This window comes from Phocoena sinus, chromosome 20 (assembly GCF_008692025.1).
Source record: "Phocoena sinus isolate mPhoSin1 chromosome 20, mPhoSin1.pri, whole genome shotgun sequence".
Lineage (NCBI taxonomy): Eukaryota > Metazoa > Chordata > Mammalia > Artiodactyla > Phocoenidae > Phocoena > Phocoena sinus.
The window spans coordinates 27,323,933-27,342,489 of record NC_045782.1 but is presented as its reverse complement, the minus strand read 5'-3'; the positions used below and the strand labels follow the sequence as shown (position 1 = coordinate 27,342,489).

At 50.5% G+C, this 18,557-nt stretch overlaps 1 protein-coding gene across 3 annotated transcripts in view; it reads right to left on the bottom strand.

Moving 5' to 3' along the window:
• Positions 1 to 17,109, bottom strand: part of AKAP1 (A-kinase anchoring protein 1) — a 36,741-nt gene extending 19,632 nt beyond the window's left edge. Inside the window, exon 1 of one of the 3 annotated variants that reach the window (XM_032617211.1) lies at positions 17,088 to 17,109. The gene's annotated coding sequence lies outside the window, so the exon portion shown is untranslated. Of the gene's footprint in view, positions 1 to 12,702; positions 12,761 to 12,959; positions 13,045 to 17,087 lie in introns of those variants that run through there. The other 2 variants (XM_032617210.1, XM_032617209.1) reach the window with 2 other exon arrangements.
• Between the last annotated feature and the right edge of the window lie 1,448 nt (positions 17,110 to 18,557).

Genomic DNA, 18,557 nt, shown 5'->3' with positions numbered 1-18,557 from the left:
AGAGTGCTTGCCACTAAATCCGTTTGGCTGTGGTTATTGTGGAAAAAGAGCTGCATGCGATTCATGATGGGGGCGAAAAAAAAATCGATCCTAAAACGAGAGCTTAGGGGACCAAGAGCCGTACAAGTCCAGTGTGGGCTTGGGCCTGGCCAGTGAAGCCAGATCTACTCTGTGATCCGGGTCTTAGTTGCGGCATGCATGTGGGATCCAGTTCCCCGACCAGGGATCGAACCCAGGCCCCCTACAATGGGAGCGCAGAGTCTTACCAGTGGGCCACCAGGGAAGTCCCTACTCTGTGATCTGAGTGGACTTTTAAACACTCTCCAAGAAATCTGAACATTTCTTCCATTATTCCAGCGTTACATATTCACTTTTGCTGACGACGGTCCCTGGGTGTTCACCAACAGGGGGCGCAAGACAGCCCATCTCTAGAGTGTCCAGCACATCAAATTCTTGCTAAGGGGCTTCCCCTCTTGAAGGGGGCCTTCCGAGGACAGGGAACAGCTACATGACTCAGATCCTAAAGCCTAGCACTTGCTGCCACTGCACTCAGAGAATAACGGCAGGCTGCTGGCTAGGCCCATGTCGTCCCCCACCTGCCCCCCACCCCAGAGGAAGGCCACACACACAGAGGTCTTTACAAGGCTACAAGGGTGTCTCTGGGTTTGTATAGGATGCATCTACCCAATTCCTCATCAGGTTGAGCTTCCGCACATACAAATACGTTTAAGTCGCTGCAAGAAAACGCTTGTGGCCACCAGAAGCTCACAGTCCGGAGGGAAGAATCTCTCTGTCTCTCACACACAGATGCACCGAGCTGAGCCTGACTTCAGAAGTGGGCAAAGAGAACGCAAGGAGGCTGTCTCAAAGAAGGCCATGATTTCCTTAGGTTGTAATGGTGGGCTAACAGCATAAATTAAGGTTCTAAACCCAAGATGCCTTGCGGGATGGAGCGGGCAGCAGAGTAGAGCAGGATGAGTCTGGGAGCTGGAGCCGAATAGCTGGCAGGGCCGGACAAATGGTGTTTGACCTCTACTGTCAGGACAACGGGAAAAAGCCGTGGCAGCTGTGGCACGGCCAAAGCAGAGCAGGTCGCAAGAGGCAGAGGCCTGAGCCACCCCCGAGGGGGGACTGCAGTCCAGGACTGGTGGCCACTTAAGGCACAGGGGGCCCCTGAGCACTGGAAACGTGACCAGTGTGACTGGGGGACTGAATCTTAAAGTTTATTTGATGTTAATGTAAATCTAAATAGCCACATACAGCTGGTGGCTACCTAGTGGACAGCGCAGTGCTACATGGTGTCCCCGAAGACCTGAAGGAAACAAAAGCTGGATAAAAAGCTGCAATGACCAGCACCTACCTTGCTGAGCAGAGTATGGTCCTGCCCCTGGGGGTGGGGGACGATGGTGAGCTGGGCCACTGACCCTCAGCAGCATGGCTGGGGCCCAGGAATCACAGCGCCGGGGCCATGCCTCAGGCGGCTGGTCTCGCCCAGCCCGTGTTCACAGGGTTGTTACCTTCATCCTTAGGGGGCCTGGATGGGCTGTGACTCATGTTGGCACCCTAAAGATTCCAAATTAGCTCACAGTGGGGACTGTCCCCCACACCCTCCATTGTGATGGCCCAGCACAGCGGCCAGGGGAGCTAGACCAACCACACTGCCCGTTCTGGGTGGACCAGCTGTCCCACAAAAGTCACGGAACACTTCCAGTCGGCTTTCCGGGAGACCGGACGCTTCGCCCAGTAACATCTGGGTGGGAGAACCTGCTCACTGAAGCCTCCTCCAACCAAAGCGGAAACTCGGGGTCCAGTACCTGAGCCCCAGGTAAGAAGAGTCAGAAGCAAAAAAATCCCATCTGGACCTGGTCTCAAACTAAGAGCTCCTCCTCCTCCAGCTCAAATGAAAATTAAACTCCCACTTAGGAAAACTCGAGAAATCAGGGACCCACGCAGGGTTAACTGCCCCACCTCTCTCCTCCTCCTCGGACCAAACCCACAGCCATCCAGTCTCACCAGGCTTCAGATGATACGGGAAAATCAGCATCTCCTACAAAGGACTTCCCATTGCTTCCCTTGGGGGTAGGGATGTGGTTCTTAAAAACGTGAAGGACTATGTCACATCCATCCTGCCCCTTATCCCTGGCTCCTGGCAACCTTCTTGCTTTACAAGTGAATTCTCACAGGTTTCTGAGGACAGTGGTAGAGCAGGGGCCAAACTGTTCCCAGGCACATGGAGTTCCCACCCATGACCACAGAACACAAGACTGCCCAAAAGGTATGCAGGTGTGCTCTGACAACACGCTCACCTGAAAGCTAATAAGGACGGCACGTGCCTTCAGAAGGAATCAGAAAAGATGCTGCTATGAGGCAAAAGACCCTTCCCACCACCACCTCCGGTGGGAAAAGCAAAGAGGTAAGACAATGACTTTCCAGATGGCAGACAGTGCAATATGACCAACTCAGAAATCCCACAAAGGCACATAAGGTAATTTCTACTCAACAAATATTCATCGGTACCAACAGAGTACAAAGCTCGGTGCGACACAGACAGGAATCAACAAACGCACTGCCCTCTTTCAAGACTTTCAATTTCTTTGGGGGCAAAACCCCCCAATGACCTCTTCTCCAGTGGGCCTGGTACTGCCACCCTCTGCCACAGCCCAAAAGTCAGGCAAATGTCCTGGCTGGGCCAGGGGGCGGGGGTAGGAGTCAGGCTGCCAGACACCCCAAATTAGGATGTTCTAGTGTCCTGGGGTGAGAGATGAAAGGACGTTAGCCTTAATGGCAGTGCCATGGGAGCCAAGGGGGCTGGGGTGCCCCATTCAGCATGCAGACTTTCATTCTCACCACGACTTGGTACCCAGGTCCAGATCCCCTCTCATTTCAACTACTCCTGAAGTAAAGCCCGGCCTTTTGCTGGTGTGGCAGAAGGGACCTGGGGGCCTGGTTGTCTTTGCCGTCTTTCCACCAACCCTCAGCCTTCAGCTGCACAGCTCCGATCCCTGCCTTCAGAGGGGCTTGTCCTTGGGCACAGATCAGCGTGCTTCTGGTTGGCTGCCCACCCTTGCACACTTTCTCACCAAGACGAGGGAGTGAAACAAGAAAGGAGGGGGCACCAATCCAGGAAGCAACACAAGAGAAGGGGAGAAGGAAGTCCCAGGATGCAGGGGAAGCAGAGCCAGGGGACCGGGGATGCTTCCCAGGAGCGACTCGGAACTGCTGAGTCTGCGGTGAGTTTAAGCACGAGAGGACCCGAGAGGAGCTTCCCGGCAATCGACCCGCAATGGCCAAGGCCCAGGGGAGAGTCAGAGAACTGGTGAGACATACAAAGAAAACTAAGCTAAGGAAACAAAGGAAATTAACTAGGAGAAGAGAAGGGAGGGGGGAGACAAGAAAGGAAATAGGATTGCAGCCATAGCAATATTTAGATCACAACACTGTCATGTGACCAAATGTTGGGTTACCTCTATACTGAGAGGATGAGGGGGGAAAAAGTGTAGGAATGGGCCAAGTCCTTATCTCGCAGAGCAGAAAAACAAAACAGATAATATTTTTAAAAAGGAAGGAAGGAAAAAAAGGAGTAGTATACTATTTAGAAATACAGTCAGCCCTCCCTATCTATGGATGCAGAACCCGAGGACAGAGACTGTAAGGGATTTGAGCATCCACAGATTTTGGTTATCTGCGGGGGTCCTGGAACAAACGCCCCGGGAGACCAAGAGTCAACTGTGTAGAGGTAAATGGCAGGGAGGACGGCTGCCTCTAGAAGAGAACAGGACAGGGTGGGGAAGCACTCCAAGCAAAGGGCTGTTCTTTCAAAGCTTAACAGTCAAAAGTCAAATCTGTCTACAAGCAACGCTTTGACAGAAAATTAATACATTCTTAAGTATTAACTACAATGGATGCTCTACTACCATACAACTTTATGTTTCTTGTTAACCATTATAACAAATATGTATTAATGCCAATTCATCTTTTTTTTTTTTTTTTGCGGTACGCGGGCTTCTCACTGCTCTGGCCTCTCCGTTGCGGAGCACAGGCTCCGGACGCGCAGGCTCAGCGGCCATGGCTCACGGGCCCAGCCGCTTTGCGGCATGTGGTATCTTCCCGGACTGGGGCACGAACCCGTGTCCCCTGCATCGGCAGGCGGACTCTCAACCACTGAGCCACCAGGGAAGCCCCCAATTCATCTATGCACAAACTTATACTGCTTTATTTTCCCATAATAACTGATACCAATCTTCCTTCAGAAAACCCCCAACTGCCCCGCTGACATACAGTAACACTCAGAAAGAGAACATGCTTACTGACAGCTATAGACCCTTTCAGAGACAAGGCGTATGATCCCCCCACCCCGGTGAGGTCACACCAGCATCAGGCAGCAGAACCCTCCAGGGCTAGCCATTTAATAAAGATTTCAATACCCACAGCGAGCCAGGTTCCACTGGGGTTGGGGGCAGGGAGGTGGGGGAGCCCTCCGGAAGCAAAGGTGGAAGGAGGGGTAGGGAATCACATTTCAGATGAGATAATACCGCAAAGAAGCCGGAACCTGCAGCCTCTCTCAACAGATTCAGACAGCTGAGCCCTAGGCATCCCCTGCACGTAATGAATTAACCATATTCCTGTGCATCCAGAATGGTACTAGTTGGGAGAGTTGAGAAAGCCAATCACTTTCTGTATTGTGTAGATTAAACGAGGAACCCAGGCTGACGAAGGCTGGATAAAGTGTGCCTGGGAGAGGGGGAGCTTTAGACAGAATGGTCAGGGAAGGTCTCTCTGCAGAGGTGGCAGGAGAGTGAACAGCAAGGAGCAGCTCTGCCAAGATCTTGAGAGGACAGGGAAAGGAGAGGGGGAGAAGGTGCCAGCGGGGAGAAGACGTGCCAGCAACCTAAGGCAGGAACAAGCCTGGCTGACCCAAGAGACAGCAAGAAGGGGAGGCAAAGACGAGGCTGGAGGGCCGCTGCCAGAGAAACTGCTCCCCAGCATCGCTGCACAGAAGCCATGCTGAAGGTTAAGAACCTGGAAGACCAGGTTCACCCAACTCCCTCCAGAGAGGGGGACTGACTTGCCCGAAAAGCCAGGGGACTGTAGTTTCTGAATAAACAGAAGTTGACTGCAGCGTCCGCTCCAGGACAGAGTGCCTCTGTGGCTGGTAGCATGGCGGGCACGTACTGTGTGAGCCAACAGAGGTTCGCTCTGAGTTCTCAGCGAATGCATCTGCCAGGAAGCCCTGGGATCGTTAGTCCTGGAAGACCGCAGCTGAGCCCTCACCCAGTGCCTCCACACCCTCAAGTGCATCTGTCCCAATAAGGTGGCCCAGCCCCCCTCCGGGGGTGGGGGTGGGGTTGCAGATGGAGGACAGAGACAGACAGACACACACACAGAAGTCCCTGCCACTTCTTTGAATCGGACTTTGCGAAAACAACCTTGTTCTCCAGCCAACGTAAACCATAGGCAACAGAGGACCTTATATGGCTCTAAGCTTTCTTAATCAGAAACAAGAGAGATGGGCTGGAGCTGGCAGCTCCAAGTTAGAGGAAAGAAGGGACAAGAAAGGGGGGAGAATGGAGGGCAGCGAGGAACAAAACTTGTTTGTCAAACCCCTTTTTCGTTATCTCTTCAGCCTCAGTGGCTTCCCAGTAAGAATTCCTGCTGAAGGGCACGGGTTTGCCTTCTCTCGTGGTTTTATTTTGGCTTAAGTCAGAGGATGCCAGTTATCAGGCTGCCACGGATTCATAGTTTTACAGAGTTTTTAGTGGCCTGTCCTCAGGTTGGGTGACTTCCCACGAAGACAGAACTAATGTGATTTCCTGAGAAATCAGCTGCTGGGTCGTCCTTCCCTAGGACAGCAATCCTGACCCAGGAGTGCCCGCTCACTGGGCTGCCTCGGTCACATGCCTGCCTGGCCCAGGAGGCAGGGGTGGGTCCTTGCCACAGGTCCAGATAGAAAAAGCAGCGCAGGGACCTCTTAAGTGACCGCACACACATACACACCCCCCATGACAGTCTCTAGGGTGGCTTTATTCTCCTTCCTCCCCTGATTAGGAGAGGCTGCAGCTATGGCACCAGGACCTGCCCCATACACTGAAGCCACATGCACTTGGCCCTCCTAAAGGATACCACCTGCTAAAAATAGCATGATAGCACAAGCTTGGCTGGGCGGGCCTCACCAAAGTCAAAGGACAAAGCAAGGAGGTTAGTCTCAGCATGGCCTCTCCTCACTAGAGACAGAGCTCACGCCCATCCCAGTGCAGCTCAGGGCAAGCCACTCCTATCTCTCAAGAGGGGCAGGAAGGGGGAGGGGCAGAAGATCTGTCTTCCCAGCCAAGGCTGGAGGGAAGTGGGGGGTCAGGGCAGCGTGCTGAGAGCTGAGGGCTGGGCTTGAAGGGATCCTGCTGCCTGCTCCAACAGGGAGCAAGCCAAGCTACTCTCAGGCGACGGCCTGTTGAGGCCAGGGGATGGTCTCGAAACCCTGTGTGAGGTCTGACAGGCCACACTATTGCTAGCCAGGGAACGAGTGACTTCAAGGCTGCCTTTTCAACCAGGTGACCAAACTAAGCCAGAGTCTTGAGAGCAGTTTTCCAGGCCCTAAGGCATGGTTATGCAGCTCGAAGGCACTGGATGGTTGCATAATTCTGATAAAACACTTGCCTTAAAGATCCTTGACTTCGGTTTCCTGTAAAATGATAACATCCAAAGAAATGGGATACAAATACCTCCCTCTTAGGGCTGAATGAGGCCGTAATGACCTAACAGTCTGACTCAGTTTGTGGGATTTTATTCTTTTAAAAACCCAGTTTCACTTTCTGGATGAGGATGGAGGGGTAATGGGGCAGTTAACAAGAAACAGCCTCTAAGCAGGGAGCTAGAGATACTGAACCCTGATCTAAGCCCCAAGACAGCCCAGTCCTGTGCCCTAGGATAAGCTTACCTTCCTTAGGGCCTCTGCTTCCACATACACAAACTAGAAATTCTTTTTTTTTTTAAATTAATTAATTTATCTTTGGCTGCATTGGGTCTTCATTGCTGTGCACGGGCTTTCTCTAGTTACTACTCTTCATTGTGGTGTGTGGGCTTCTCATTGCAGTGGCTTCTCTGGTTGCGGAGCACGGGCTCTAGGCGCGAGGGCTTTAGTAGTTGTGCCTCGTGGGGTCAGTAGTTGTGGTTCGTGGGCTCTAGAGTGCAGGCTCAGTAGTTGTGGCGCACGGGCTTAGCTGCTTCTCAGCATGTGGGATCTTCCCAGACCAGGGCTCGAACCCGGTCCCCTGCATTGACAGGCAGATTCGTAACCACTGCGCCACCAGGAAAGTCCACAAACTAGGAATTCTTAACCTCATAGGATTGAGAGAGAATAAAAAGGGAATAACGTGCAAAAACCCCGCTAAATTATCAGGTATACGGTAGGTACTCAGTAAGTGTCTGTTATACATCTTCTGCTGTTGGGGTCCAAAAAAAGAGTTCACATTATATGCCAGAGGCCAGTCTAGTAGGGTTCAAACTAAGCACACCCAGGACTAGATGAGGGGCATCTGGAAATACAGCGCACTCCCCAGAGCCAGCTCCACACCAACACTTCGGGATCCCCACTGGGGACCAACTCTCCCCGAGGCCTTCAGTAAAGCCAGGCCTCCTAACACTGAGATGGACCGGAGGAGCAGAATGAAAATGACGCTTGTCCGCAAGGTGTCTGCAACCTGGTTCAGCAGAGGGCCCACACTGAGACCTGCAGGAAGTCATCAGGTGAGTGAAGGACCAAGCAGCAAGTCTCCTGACGTAACGACCAAGGCCAGTGAGCACTGGCCTTGGAGAAGCAGCGAGGACCTTTACACTGATAAAGAGGCTCTCAAGCGGAAACGGCTCTCCAAAGGCTTAGCGTCTGGCCCCTTCACTTCACACTCCCATCCCCAGACCCCTCACTACACTCCTTTCTCAAACTGTTTCATAATTGATCACTGCCCTCCAAGCTGGCAGACCGGAACTTGTTCTGAACATGCCATGGAGAGGGCTGATAAATAACTTGTCACCAAAGCTGTCGGGTGTGTGGAATATGGAAGACTAAGCCCAAACACATGATGCTTTACAAGGCGAGACAATGAAGCTTTTAGAGTTGGGCAAAGAACTAAGTCCAGTGCTGTCCAACAGAGCTTTATGCGATGATGAAAATGTTCCAGAACCTGCACTGTCCAGTACTGCAGCCACTGGCCACATGAAGCTACTGAGCGCTTGAAATGTGACTACTGCCACCAAGGAACTAATTTTTAAATTTTACTTAATGCTTTAAAAAATTTATATTTAACTAGCTACACATAACTAGTAGCTACCCTATAGGACAAGGCAGCTCTAGACCCTCAACCCTAAAGACAGACTTAAGAGAATAAAGATATTGTAAAAAATAAAAATATTTAGTACAGTAGCACCTTAGAGTTAAATGAACTTCAAATGCACCTAAAACAGTGGATTGTCATTTTTTTCTTAGACTTTGGCTTGTACCACCCAGGCATCCCCAGCCCAAACACACCCTGCCTCCCATACACAACCCTGCAGGCAACTCTACCTCCCGGCGGGCCTAAGGGGCTGACTAACTCCAGGGGTTAGTCAGATTGTGCTTTTAGGGGCACAATCTGAATGCCTTTGATGCGGACCAATCTTCTTTCACCAGCTGAAGAAACTAAGACCCTGAGGGCCAACAGACCTGCCTGGAACCCCAGCCAGGTTTCAACCCTGAAAGCGGCACCCAGAGATCTCAACCTCCACTCCACCCACAACCCCCAATCCAGGGCTCTTGCTAGCTAAGCCCAGGGTGAAACAAGTCTCATCAGCCCTCAGCACTGCATACGTTTACTTCCAGGACTCTTCTGAGGCCCTGCTTTGTTCCTAAGTACATGGGCCTCAGTGAGGACCGGCTAAGTGAAGGCAGCCAGGCTATACTACCAGATGGGGACAGAATGTTTACTGTCAACTGTTGCAAACTTATCAAACCTAGCTGCAGAGACATTCAAGATGGCAAGAACTGGACAGAACAGAGACCACTTAGTAGAACCATTTAGGAGGAGGAAAAGGACACCTCGAAAGTTCCTTATAACTGAAAGCCAGTCCTCAGAATGCTGAATGATAACACACATTCCTTTACTGCAACAATCTGCTTAGAAAACAACAGAAAGATTAGGTGAAAAGCCCATGGACTTGATGACTCCTTGTCCTTCTCACAAAAGCCCTCTAGTTTAAGTCCAAACCCACACTTGTCGGTTTCTCTATCCCTCTATTTGTATTTTTTATTAGCCACTGAAACAATCCCGAATGACCTCTAGCTTCACCCTCCTCAACTGCACTCAGAGGTGTCAGGATTAAAGGATTAGGGAGGCGTTTGCTTGTAACTCACCTCCCAGAGTAACTATCAAGGAAGAGGTGTCCCCTAAATTTTAGTTTCCATGCCCCCACCAGCTATTTCTCCAGCTACTCTGTCCTACCCGAAACACTGTCACTGTTTTACACGGCCCAAGTTTAAAACTAGGCACGAGGGCCAGCAGGTTTGCTCGGTGGAAATGCCACACACAATGGGTACTTGATGTTAAACGATCAAAGGTGAAACCTGTGTGAGACATTACACCAGAAAGGGATGTGGAAGAAACAACCTGCCCTAGAAATGAAGGTTTAGGATTAAAATACATCCCACAAAGATCAGCAACTCAAATAGCATGAAATGATTTCAGTGGGATAAGAGGCCCGTAAGGACCCACCACCACCTGCCCAGAGCAGAGGGAAACTCCCTAGAAAGGTAAGCTTGAAGGTACCAAGTCACACCCAAAACTTCCCCACAAGAGCACAGCAGTCCAAACTGCAGAGAAGCCCATTCATTCTAGACTCACAGGGAAGATGAGGAAGGAGGAGCCCGGGGAGAATGGGCTGGAAGGCACCAGCTCACCAGGCACATGGGGTGTTGTAGGCTTGAGCCAGGAGGCTGGCTGGCAAAGTGTGGGGAAGCCAATTTGTTTTCCCCCTCCTTCCAACCAAGTTTCCAGGTCAGAGGTTGGGGAGTAGGGTACTTTTATTAAAATTCAAGTCACTTAACAGATTCAAAGTCAGTCTCAGAGACTCTTTAAGAAAGAGGGGAAGGGAGGGAGACGCAAGAGGGAAGACACGTGGGAGCATATGTATATGTATAGCTGATTCACTTTGTTATAAAGCAGAAACTAACACACTATTGTAAAGCAATTATACCCCAATAAAGATGTTAAAAAAAAAAAAAAAGAGGGGAAAAAAAAGAAATCAATGCTTGAGCACCCATCATGTACCAGACACAGTGCCATGCCCCACAAATATTATCTTAATTTGTCTTTAGGATGGGAGAACACTGAAAAGCCTAAAACTAGCCTTCACCCACAAACGATGGTTATGACCCGGCCTGGGTTCAAAGCCCAAGAATAATTTGGGTTACCAGGTAGAGCAAAACAAATTACTTTAAAATACTGATGCTGAGCAACCTTATACTTGGAGACACATCCCCTTGGCACCTGAGCAGCCACTTCCAACAGACACCTTCACTGTCACCCTGCAGTGGCCAAGTCTGAGTGTACTTCCTAGAAACAGCTGGGAGGAGGAAATGATATTCACACAAAGGGCTCCAGCTAGACAGTAGACCAGTCTCACTCACAGGCTGGGAGGGGATCAGTTACCTGCAACTTCTGGGCCATCACCTGACAAAACATATGACAATAGAGCCTATTTAATCCAGGTAGGCACAAAGGCTTCAAAGATTTGCATACCTGTAGGACCCAGAGAACCTACTCTATAGCCTAGGGCCATTCTTCATCCGAGAATATGCCCAGGAATTACTACCCAGAACCCACAAAACTAGTTTTGAGGTTTAAGAGGAAAGGTTCAACACAAGTCAGAAAAGCTCCCCCAAAATTACTTCACTTGTTTCCAGTGCTGAGAAAATCTTAAATAATCAGCAGGTGAACCACCTGAACTTCAAGAAAAGAGGAATCTGATAAATGGTCAAATCATGCTGCCCTCTCTGCATTTCAAAGATGCTCTGTACCTTTAAGAGCAAAGAGGGCGGGTGGTGCTTACTAAGAGCCCAAACTTCTAAACAGAATTAGAAAAAAAAAAAAAAAAAAAAAAACGAATCCGGGAAGGACTTAGTTACAATACCAGGGTAGCAAAGTAAGGTCACCAGTTGCCAGAATTAATAGCTTCTTGTGAATGGTGTTTCTTGATCAATAATTTCGACAAAGGGGGTGGGGGGCTTGGATAGCAAACCAACCAACAGATATGACTGTACCAAGTGTCCAGCAACCCAGATTTCCCTGCAGGAAATAAATTTAAACACCAAGCAGCCTGAACTTCATAGGGGGAAAGATGGCTAGTTTAACCTAATTGTCCTGCCCACACACCCTACCCGACTTGAGAGGCCTCCTCTCACACCTGGAGTTAAGTGCACCGGGTTTGTGTTAGCAGAGGCCGGGGGGCAAGAAGGCGCCGGCCAACCTCTGCATCTCCGCGGAGAAGGGAGACCGCGAAACACCCAGGGCTTCCAAGCAGTCCCAGGTCTATTCGGCACCACCCAACACACCAACAGCTCCTATCCGTCTCTTGTGCCTTCCTTGGAGGGGAAATGGGAGGAACCGCACCCAAGGGCACAAAATAGTAAAACTGGTGAAAGCCTGCCCAAACACACTTTGATCCAGAACCCCGAAACTAGCGTGGTCCCTCCGGCCCGAGGACCAGAGGTGGGTGCAGCCGGAGCCCGACACGTGACCCACAAACCCGCGGGCATTAAGTCAGCGGGCACACGGAACAGGACAGCCTCCGCCTCTCCGACACCCTTTAAGGGGCTGCAAAAGCTAATCCTCTTGAAAGACACCAAGCCTTTCACATCAGGACCCTAACTCGGTTCAAACGGTTTCCCTCCGCCCGCAACAAGGTTCCAATCACGACCTATCTCCTAGCTCATCCTCCCGGCTCTGCAAACCGAGCCCCTTCCCCTGGTTCGCCGCACTGAACTCCCAGGGGCAGAGCGACCAGCTCCAGTCTGCCACCGCCGGCCTCGATGGGGACACCCCCGGGCGATATAAAGGGGCCCAGAAGTTGGGTGAGGTTCCTGAAGTGACCAATTCAACTCAGTGGGGAAGGAGTGCCCGCAGGCCTTGGGACACTTCCTCGCCCTTGTGAGCACCTGGCCCTGCCCACAGCCCGCCCGCCGGCGCCTCTCCCGGCTCAGACTGGGTACACACGACCTTTGAAAAGTAAACGCGTGTGGGGTTGGGCGACCTTGGGTGGAACGCACTCAGGTCCGTCTCTGGGAGAGTGTGTGCGCTCGGGGAAAGTTAAGCCGCAGAGGGGTATCCCGGGCGTCGCGCCCTCGCTTCCCGCCCCCGAGGATGGTGACGCGCGTAGGGGACACCGCGCGGCTGCGGAGCGCGGCCCCAGCCAAGCACAAGCGATTTGTCAGCAAGAACCCGGCGGAGAAGGACGAGGGGGCGCGCAGGCGACGGAAGAGAAAGGGCCTGCTTGACAGCAGGCGACGGGCCGGAACCCCTCTGCACGCCCTCAGCGTCGGGAGCCTCGCACCCCATGAGTCCTGGAGCACGCGACGCACCCTGCACCTGCACCCTAGGATCACCATCACCCCAACGGCGCCGCCCTCGGGGCCCCGGCAGGTGGTCCCCAGGTCAGCCGCTCCCTGCGGCCCCAACTTACCAGCTCCTCGGCGACCGTCGGCATGCAGAGTCCTCGCGCCGCCGCCGCCCCCTGGCCCCTCGGCCCCCGCCTCTGCCCCGCCTCAGCCCCTCTGCCAGGCCGGTCCCTCAGCGCTGCACTCCGGCCGCTCCCCCACGTGCTCGCCCAGACCCGTGGAACACAGAGACATTAAATACTGAGGACGCGCAGAGACGTGCCCGCGGCGCGACGCAAGGCCCCGCCCCCCGCCCTCGTGCCCCCGCGCCTTCCCGGCTCACCTGCGCGTGCGCGCCGCCGGCCGCTCCCGCCAGCGCCTCTGCCAGCTGCGCCAGAGGGGGCGCGGTCTAGAGTGTTCCGCCAACATCCCGCCCCCGCCGCCCGCAGCCGGGCCTTTCTCAGGCTCTCGCGAGATGAGCTGTAATCTCGGCTGGGCTCGGGAGAGAGGCCTGGCTGGAGTCTTCGGAACGCCCCTCGCTCCTCCCCCACCTACGAACCTCGAAGCTCTGGACCCCTCAAGACCTGCGCGAGTTCGCCCGCCTCGGGTGTGGGAGATTTCGAGGGGCCAGTTAGACCGTCTGCCTGCCTCTGTATAGAGAGGCCCCTGGAAAAGGCAAAGGGGCAAGTGATGCGCAGGGCTCCCCTTGCCTCCCTTGCCTATATATACTATATATTATAGATAGAATATAGATCTATATTATATAGATATATTCACTGTAATTCATCATTACATTGTACGCATGATTTAGTGATATTAATAATTGCACGATAATAACTGCGTAATGGGAGTACGTGGCACCACTCAGATGCGGCATTCTTGCGCATTTTCACAACTTGGTGATGTCAAAGTGAAACAAACTTTCCTCCAAAGGGGGTTGGGTTTTGGAATAATTCCTGCCAAGAGATAGTCATCATGATCTATCAGTGACTCCCTGAGGAAACTTGAGAAAATAAATTGCCCCCAAACAGGTGGACAGGGTGGGGGGTTCCAGCTGGCCAGAGACATAGGGACTTTAAGTGAAAAGAGATCATGCTAAGAACTATTACTTGGGAACATGGTTAATCCTAACTAGTTATCAAATGCAAATTTAAATGATGATGAGATACCTATTGAGTTTAAGTTCATATATGTATATGAATCCCAATTGCATGGTGTGATTAGGGACATGAAGGAAACAATCAGGAAAGAAACAACAAGAGACCTATTTTAGGTTCTGTGGTTCAAAAAGGCCTAAGGTGAAACTTAAACTGAAACCTGCTTGATGAGAAGGAGCTGGCCTTGCAAACTATACTTGAGAATAAGGGTTGGGGAGTATTCCAGCAGAGGCAGCAACACTGCCTGTGTTGCAGGAAACAGCGTTTGGTGAACTAGATTGGTGTGGATGGACTACAGTGAGGTGGGGAGAGTGCTAGAAAAGAAGGTTGGAGACTATAAAGGGAGGAGGGGTTTTTTTGGGGGGCAGGGGGTGTGAGGGAACTGGACCACTTTATAAACCACAGTAAAGCTTAGATTTTCTTCTTCTCTGTTTAGCTCCCAGGCGTACTTCTACCCCAGGGCCTTTGCACTTGCTATTCTCTCCAACTGGAATATTCTGCAGAGCTCAACTCCCTCATTTCTTTCAAGTCCTTTGCTCAAAGATCACCTACTCAGTCTCAGTGAAACCTTCCTTGGAGTCCCTGTTTAATAACTGTAAAGACACACACACACACACAATTCCCTGTCCTTCACGCCTTCTTTATTTTTCTTCACAGCATTTACCACTATCTACATACTACATATTTCTTTTATTTCGTGAGTGGAGGCATTGTTGAGGGTATGGCACATCGAGGGCACTCAGTAAAAATATGTTTAGTGAATGAATGGGAAGCTATTAAAGAGGGTTAAGTAGAGAGTGACACAGTATAATTTCTGTTTGGAAATGGGAGCTGTAGCTGCTGTGGAAAGAATGGACTAGAGGAACACTAGCATAGAAGCAGTGAGACCAGTTGGGAGGCTGGTACAGTGGCCCAAGTGAGAAATCATGTTGGCTGAGCCGAGAGTCATGGCAGTGAACATGAAGAGACTGCTTTGGACTCAGGACAGATTTTAGAAGTAGTAGCAACAAGACTCACTCATGTTGTTGGGGGTAAAGAAGAAGGAGCAATGCTTCCTCTGGCCTGAGTTACTGTGTGAAACGGGGTACAGTTTATTGAGACTGGGGAAGATGGGGGCAGAGAATCATTCATTTCATTTTGGACCCATTTAGTTTGTAATGTTTTCGTAACATCCAAGTGCAAATAGTAATTAAGCTGGATATGCAAGCCTGCAGCTCAGAGGACTTGGGCTCAGAGGAGTGGATGGGAAATACAAGTATGTATTGAAAACCATGTAAAAAGTGGATATTTTAAAGGCAGACAATGCCCTGGTGGTGGCGGAGGTAGGAAATGTCCACAAGGAAGAAACTGAAAAATGATGCCGGGGGGTGAGACCTGGAAAGGTGGCAGGAAAAAACGGGGGGACGGAGGCAGAGGGGAGGAAGAGGAAGAAAGAGGGAGATGGAGCTATGAGTATGGTTATGAGAAGGAGGGACAGAAAGCAGGGGCAAAGAAGATGGAGATGTCAGTCATATCTATGCCTGGGGATGAGGGCAAAGCCTGCCAGGATAAAAGGAATGAGGGGAGAAAAGAGGAGTGGGAGAACGGGAACACTAGGGAAGATACAAGACTCAAGTCCAAGGGGGAAAGGTGAGAGCACAGATTAACTGTAATCACAACTAGAAATCAGCCCAGCAGCTGTGGCTGAGGAGGTGACCACAAGGTCAGGGCAGTTCAGAGGTCAAAGAGTGATTCTAGTATGAGATTAGAAGATAGAGGAATGAGAAGGGAGGTGAGGATGGAATGTGAGTCTAAGAACGTGGCCATGAGGAAAATAGGATTCTATTATGAAACTCCAACATGAGCTCACAATGGGCAAAAGCCTGCTTAAGGCAGGGATTTTAAGCTAGGTTGCCCAAGCTTCTGGATGTCCATGAGCTCCCCGAAATTGCACACATAGTTTTATAAGTATGGTATTTTCTGTGGAAATAGGTTATTTTTAATATATTGCTTTTGTCTCATTAGATTAATATAAAACCCCGGACAAAGTGAAACAAACCTCTCTTGCTCTCCATCCCACTCCCTGTTCCCTGAAACTGCAGAAGCATTTGGTTCTGCCCCAGGACATGTGTGTCTGCAGGGAAGAATAAATGGTCTCCTTCTAGGGAAGTCAATGGACAGAGTTGGGAAGTAACAACACTAATGGCTAATACTTAATGAGCACTTAACGCGCAGCACCGTTCACAGCACCTTATTCTTACCTCCACAAACCTCAGTCACACAGCAGCAGAGACAAAGTTTTTAACCCAAAAAATCTGGCTCGGAACCCATGGGTTAACCAGTTCACTGTACTAGAGGCGGATCTAGGGATCCAGAGAGCGGTATTATACAGGAACGTGTCTGCTATAGATTGAATTGTGCCCCCCCCCCAAAAAAAGATAATGATGAAGTCCTAACCCCCAGCACCTCTAAATGTGACTTTATTTGGAAATACGGCTGTTGCAAATGTAATTAGTTGAGCTGAGGTCATAACTGGAGTAGATTGGACCCCTAATGCAATATGACTGGTGTTCTTATAAGAAGATGGCCTTGCGAAGACAGGGAAACAGAGAGAACATCATGTGATGACAGCAGGTTGTATTTATGCATCATAAGCCAAGGAATGCCAAAGATCACCCACAAACCACCAGAAGCAAGTAAGGGCCAAGGAAGGATTCCCCTGCAGGCTTCAGAGGGAACAGAGCCTGCTAACATCTTGATTTTGGACTTAATCCCTCCTGTACTGTGAGACAATACATTTCTATTGTTTTAAGCCATCCAGTTGGTGGTACTTTGTCACAGCAGCCCTAAGAAACTGATACAGTGCCCTTCTTTCTTGAACCCACGGGTGCCAGGTGGTACAGGAGAATGTGAAGTCATTCAGCAGTTGATAAAAGGTGGCTGTCCCCTTCCTCCCATCTGGGCCCAAGGTGCAATGTCTTCACAAGACAGAGGCCTCATCCAAGTGTCTATGATGAAAGGGCCTCAGATAGGCACTACCCAGGCTCTGACACCATCACCACTACATAGTTCTTGGGAATTTTCCAGCTACATATTTAAGATCTTAATTCTGGTTCTGTTCAGTGGGCGTCTGGCAGGGGTATGGTTGGCCATTTCCCAGAGCCCCCTCCACTCTTCCCAGCTTCTTCCAGTTTTGAAGTGGAGCCTGAGAAACTCTGCAAGCTACTCCAGATAGGCTGAAATTCTACCCCAAACCAAGTTAGGTCCTTCAACTATAGCCAAGCTCGTGCATATAGAGAAGCAATTAAATCTTCTATAGATAGACTGTTACCTACCTCATTTTGTTGCATGAGAGGCATCTCTTTGGGGCCAACTGTTGGGATCCGTAAGGCCACACATGCTGGGTGCTGTATGAATGTTTGAATTGCTTGGACTCTATGAGAAAAATTGCAGTGAGCCCTCTCTGGTAAGGTTAATAATCTTTATGAAATATTTTTGTTAGTTTGCATACCTTGCTGTGCACCACTGCAGCTGGGATGGTCTGAAACAGCAGGATCCGGAAGTCTCAAGTAACTGCGGAGAGACCGGAACTTCCCTGGGGATGAGACATTTAGTCAAGGTGACCCACCTCTAGGAGGGATGGGGCAGAGCACATAGCACTATGGGGGCTCAGACCTCTCTCAAATTTTCCACTGCCCCCAGCCTCCACATACCCTCTGCTATTTCTCTGGAACCATTTCCTTGCTCTATCCATTCTAAAACCTGGCAGGTTTCTTAGTCATCTCTGTCTTCTGTTTGATCAGGCATTCAGGTTTCCCATAGACTAGCACATTCTACCCAGGAGTATCACTAGTCCACCCAGTGGCATTGTGCAGGTTAGGTAACAAGGGTCCCTTCCCCCAGACAGGCAGCTCTGTGCCAGGCACCATGGTAAGCACAGTGCGATAGCATAGCCTGGATTTCAGTCCCTACTTGCCCTTGGGCCGGATGCCCTTGTGCAGAACTTGACCTGCACAACCCTCCTTGACGTTCCTGTAGTTGGGAGGCAGCCTTCACAGAGCGAGTGCTGTCTACCATGACACAGTCATCCAACCAGACGCCTGCGGGTTTTGGGCACCATACTGAAGTGCCTTCATTCATCTAATTGCTGTCAAAGCCTAAAGCATTGCCTTGCTCAGCACAGGTACACTTGTGACCTCAAGGAACTTTGCCTAGACTCTGTTTCCTCCTCTGTAAAATGAGGATAATAATAAGACCTACTTCATGGGATCGTTGTGACAATTAAATGAGATATTCAGCATAAAATACTTTGCACAGTGCTGGGCCCAAGAATAAAAGCAATGATTGCACTTCAAGTTCTTTCATCAAAAAATCAAGAGCAAGTCGAGGTTCATTCAACAAATATGTATTAGCAGCTATTTTGTGCCAGGCATTGTGTAGGGTGTTGTGGTTACCAAGGTGAATACCCCCAATGTGGTAGGGAAGGCAGACGTGGATGTATAAAAAGGCTGTGTACAGTGGGATCAGGGCTGTGACAGAGGTCAGTACAGAGGTGGGAGGAGAGGTGGTAAATGTCAACGAGTTTCATTCTGCTTGTGTTAGGGTTAAGGAAGCTTGACTATATCATTGGTACTCCTTCTGCATTTGACATTCACCAAAATAAAATGTATTGCTTTAGTTCTATTGTTGCATATCAATTCACCCCCAAACTGAAATGTCTTAAAACAACCATTGAGGGCTTCCCTGGTGGCGCAGTGGTTGAGAATCCGCCTGCCAACGCAGGAGACACAGGTTCGAGCCCTGGT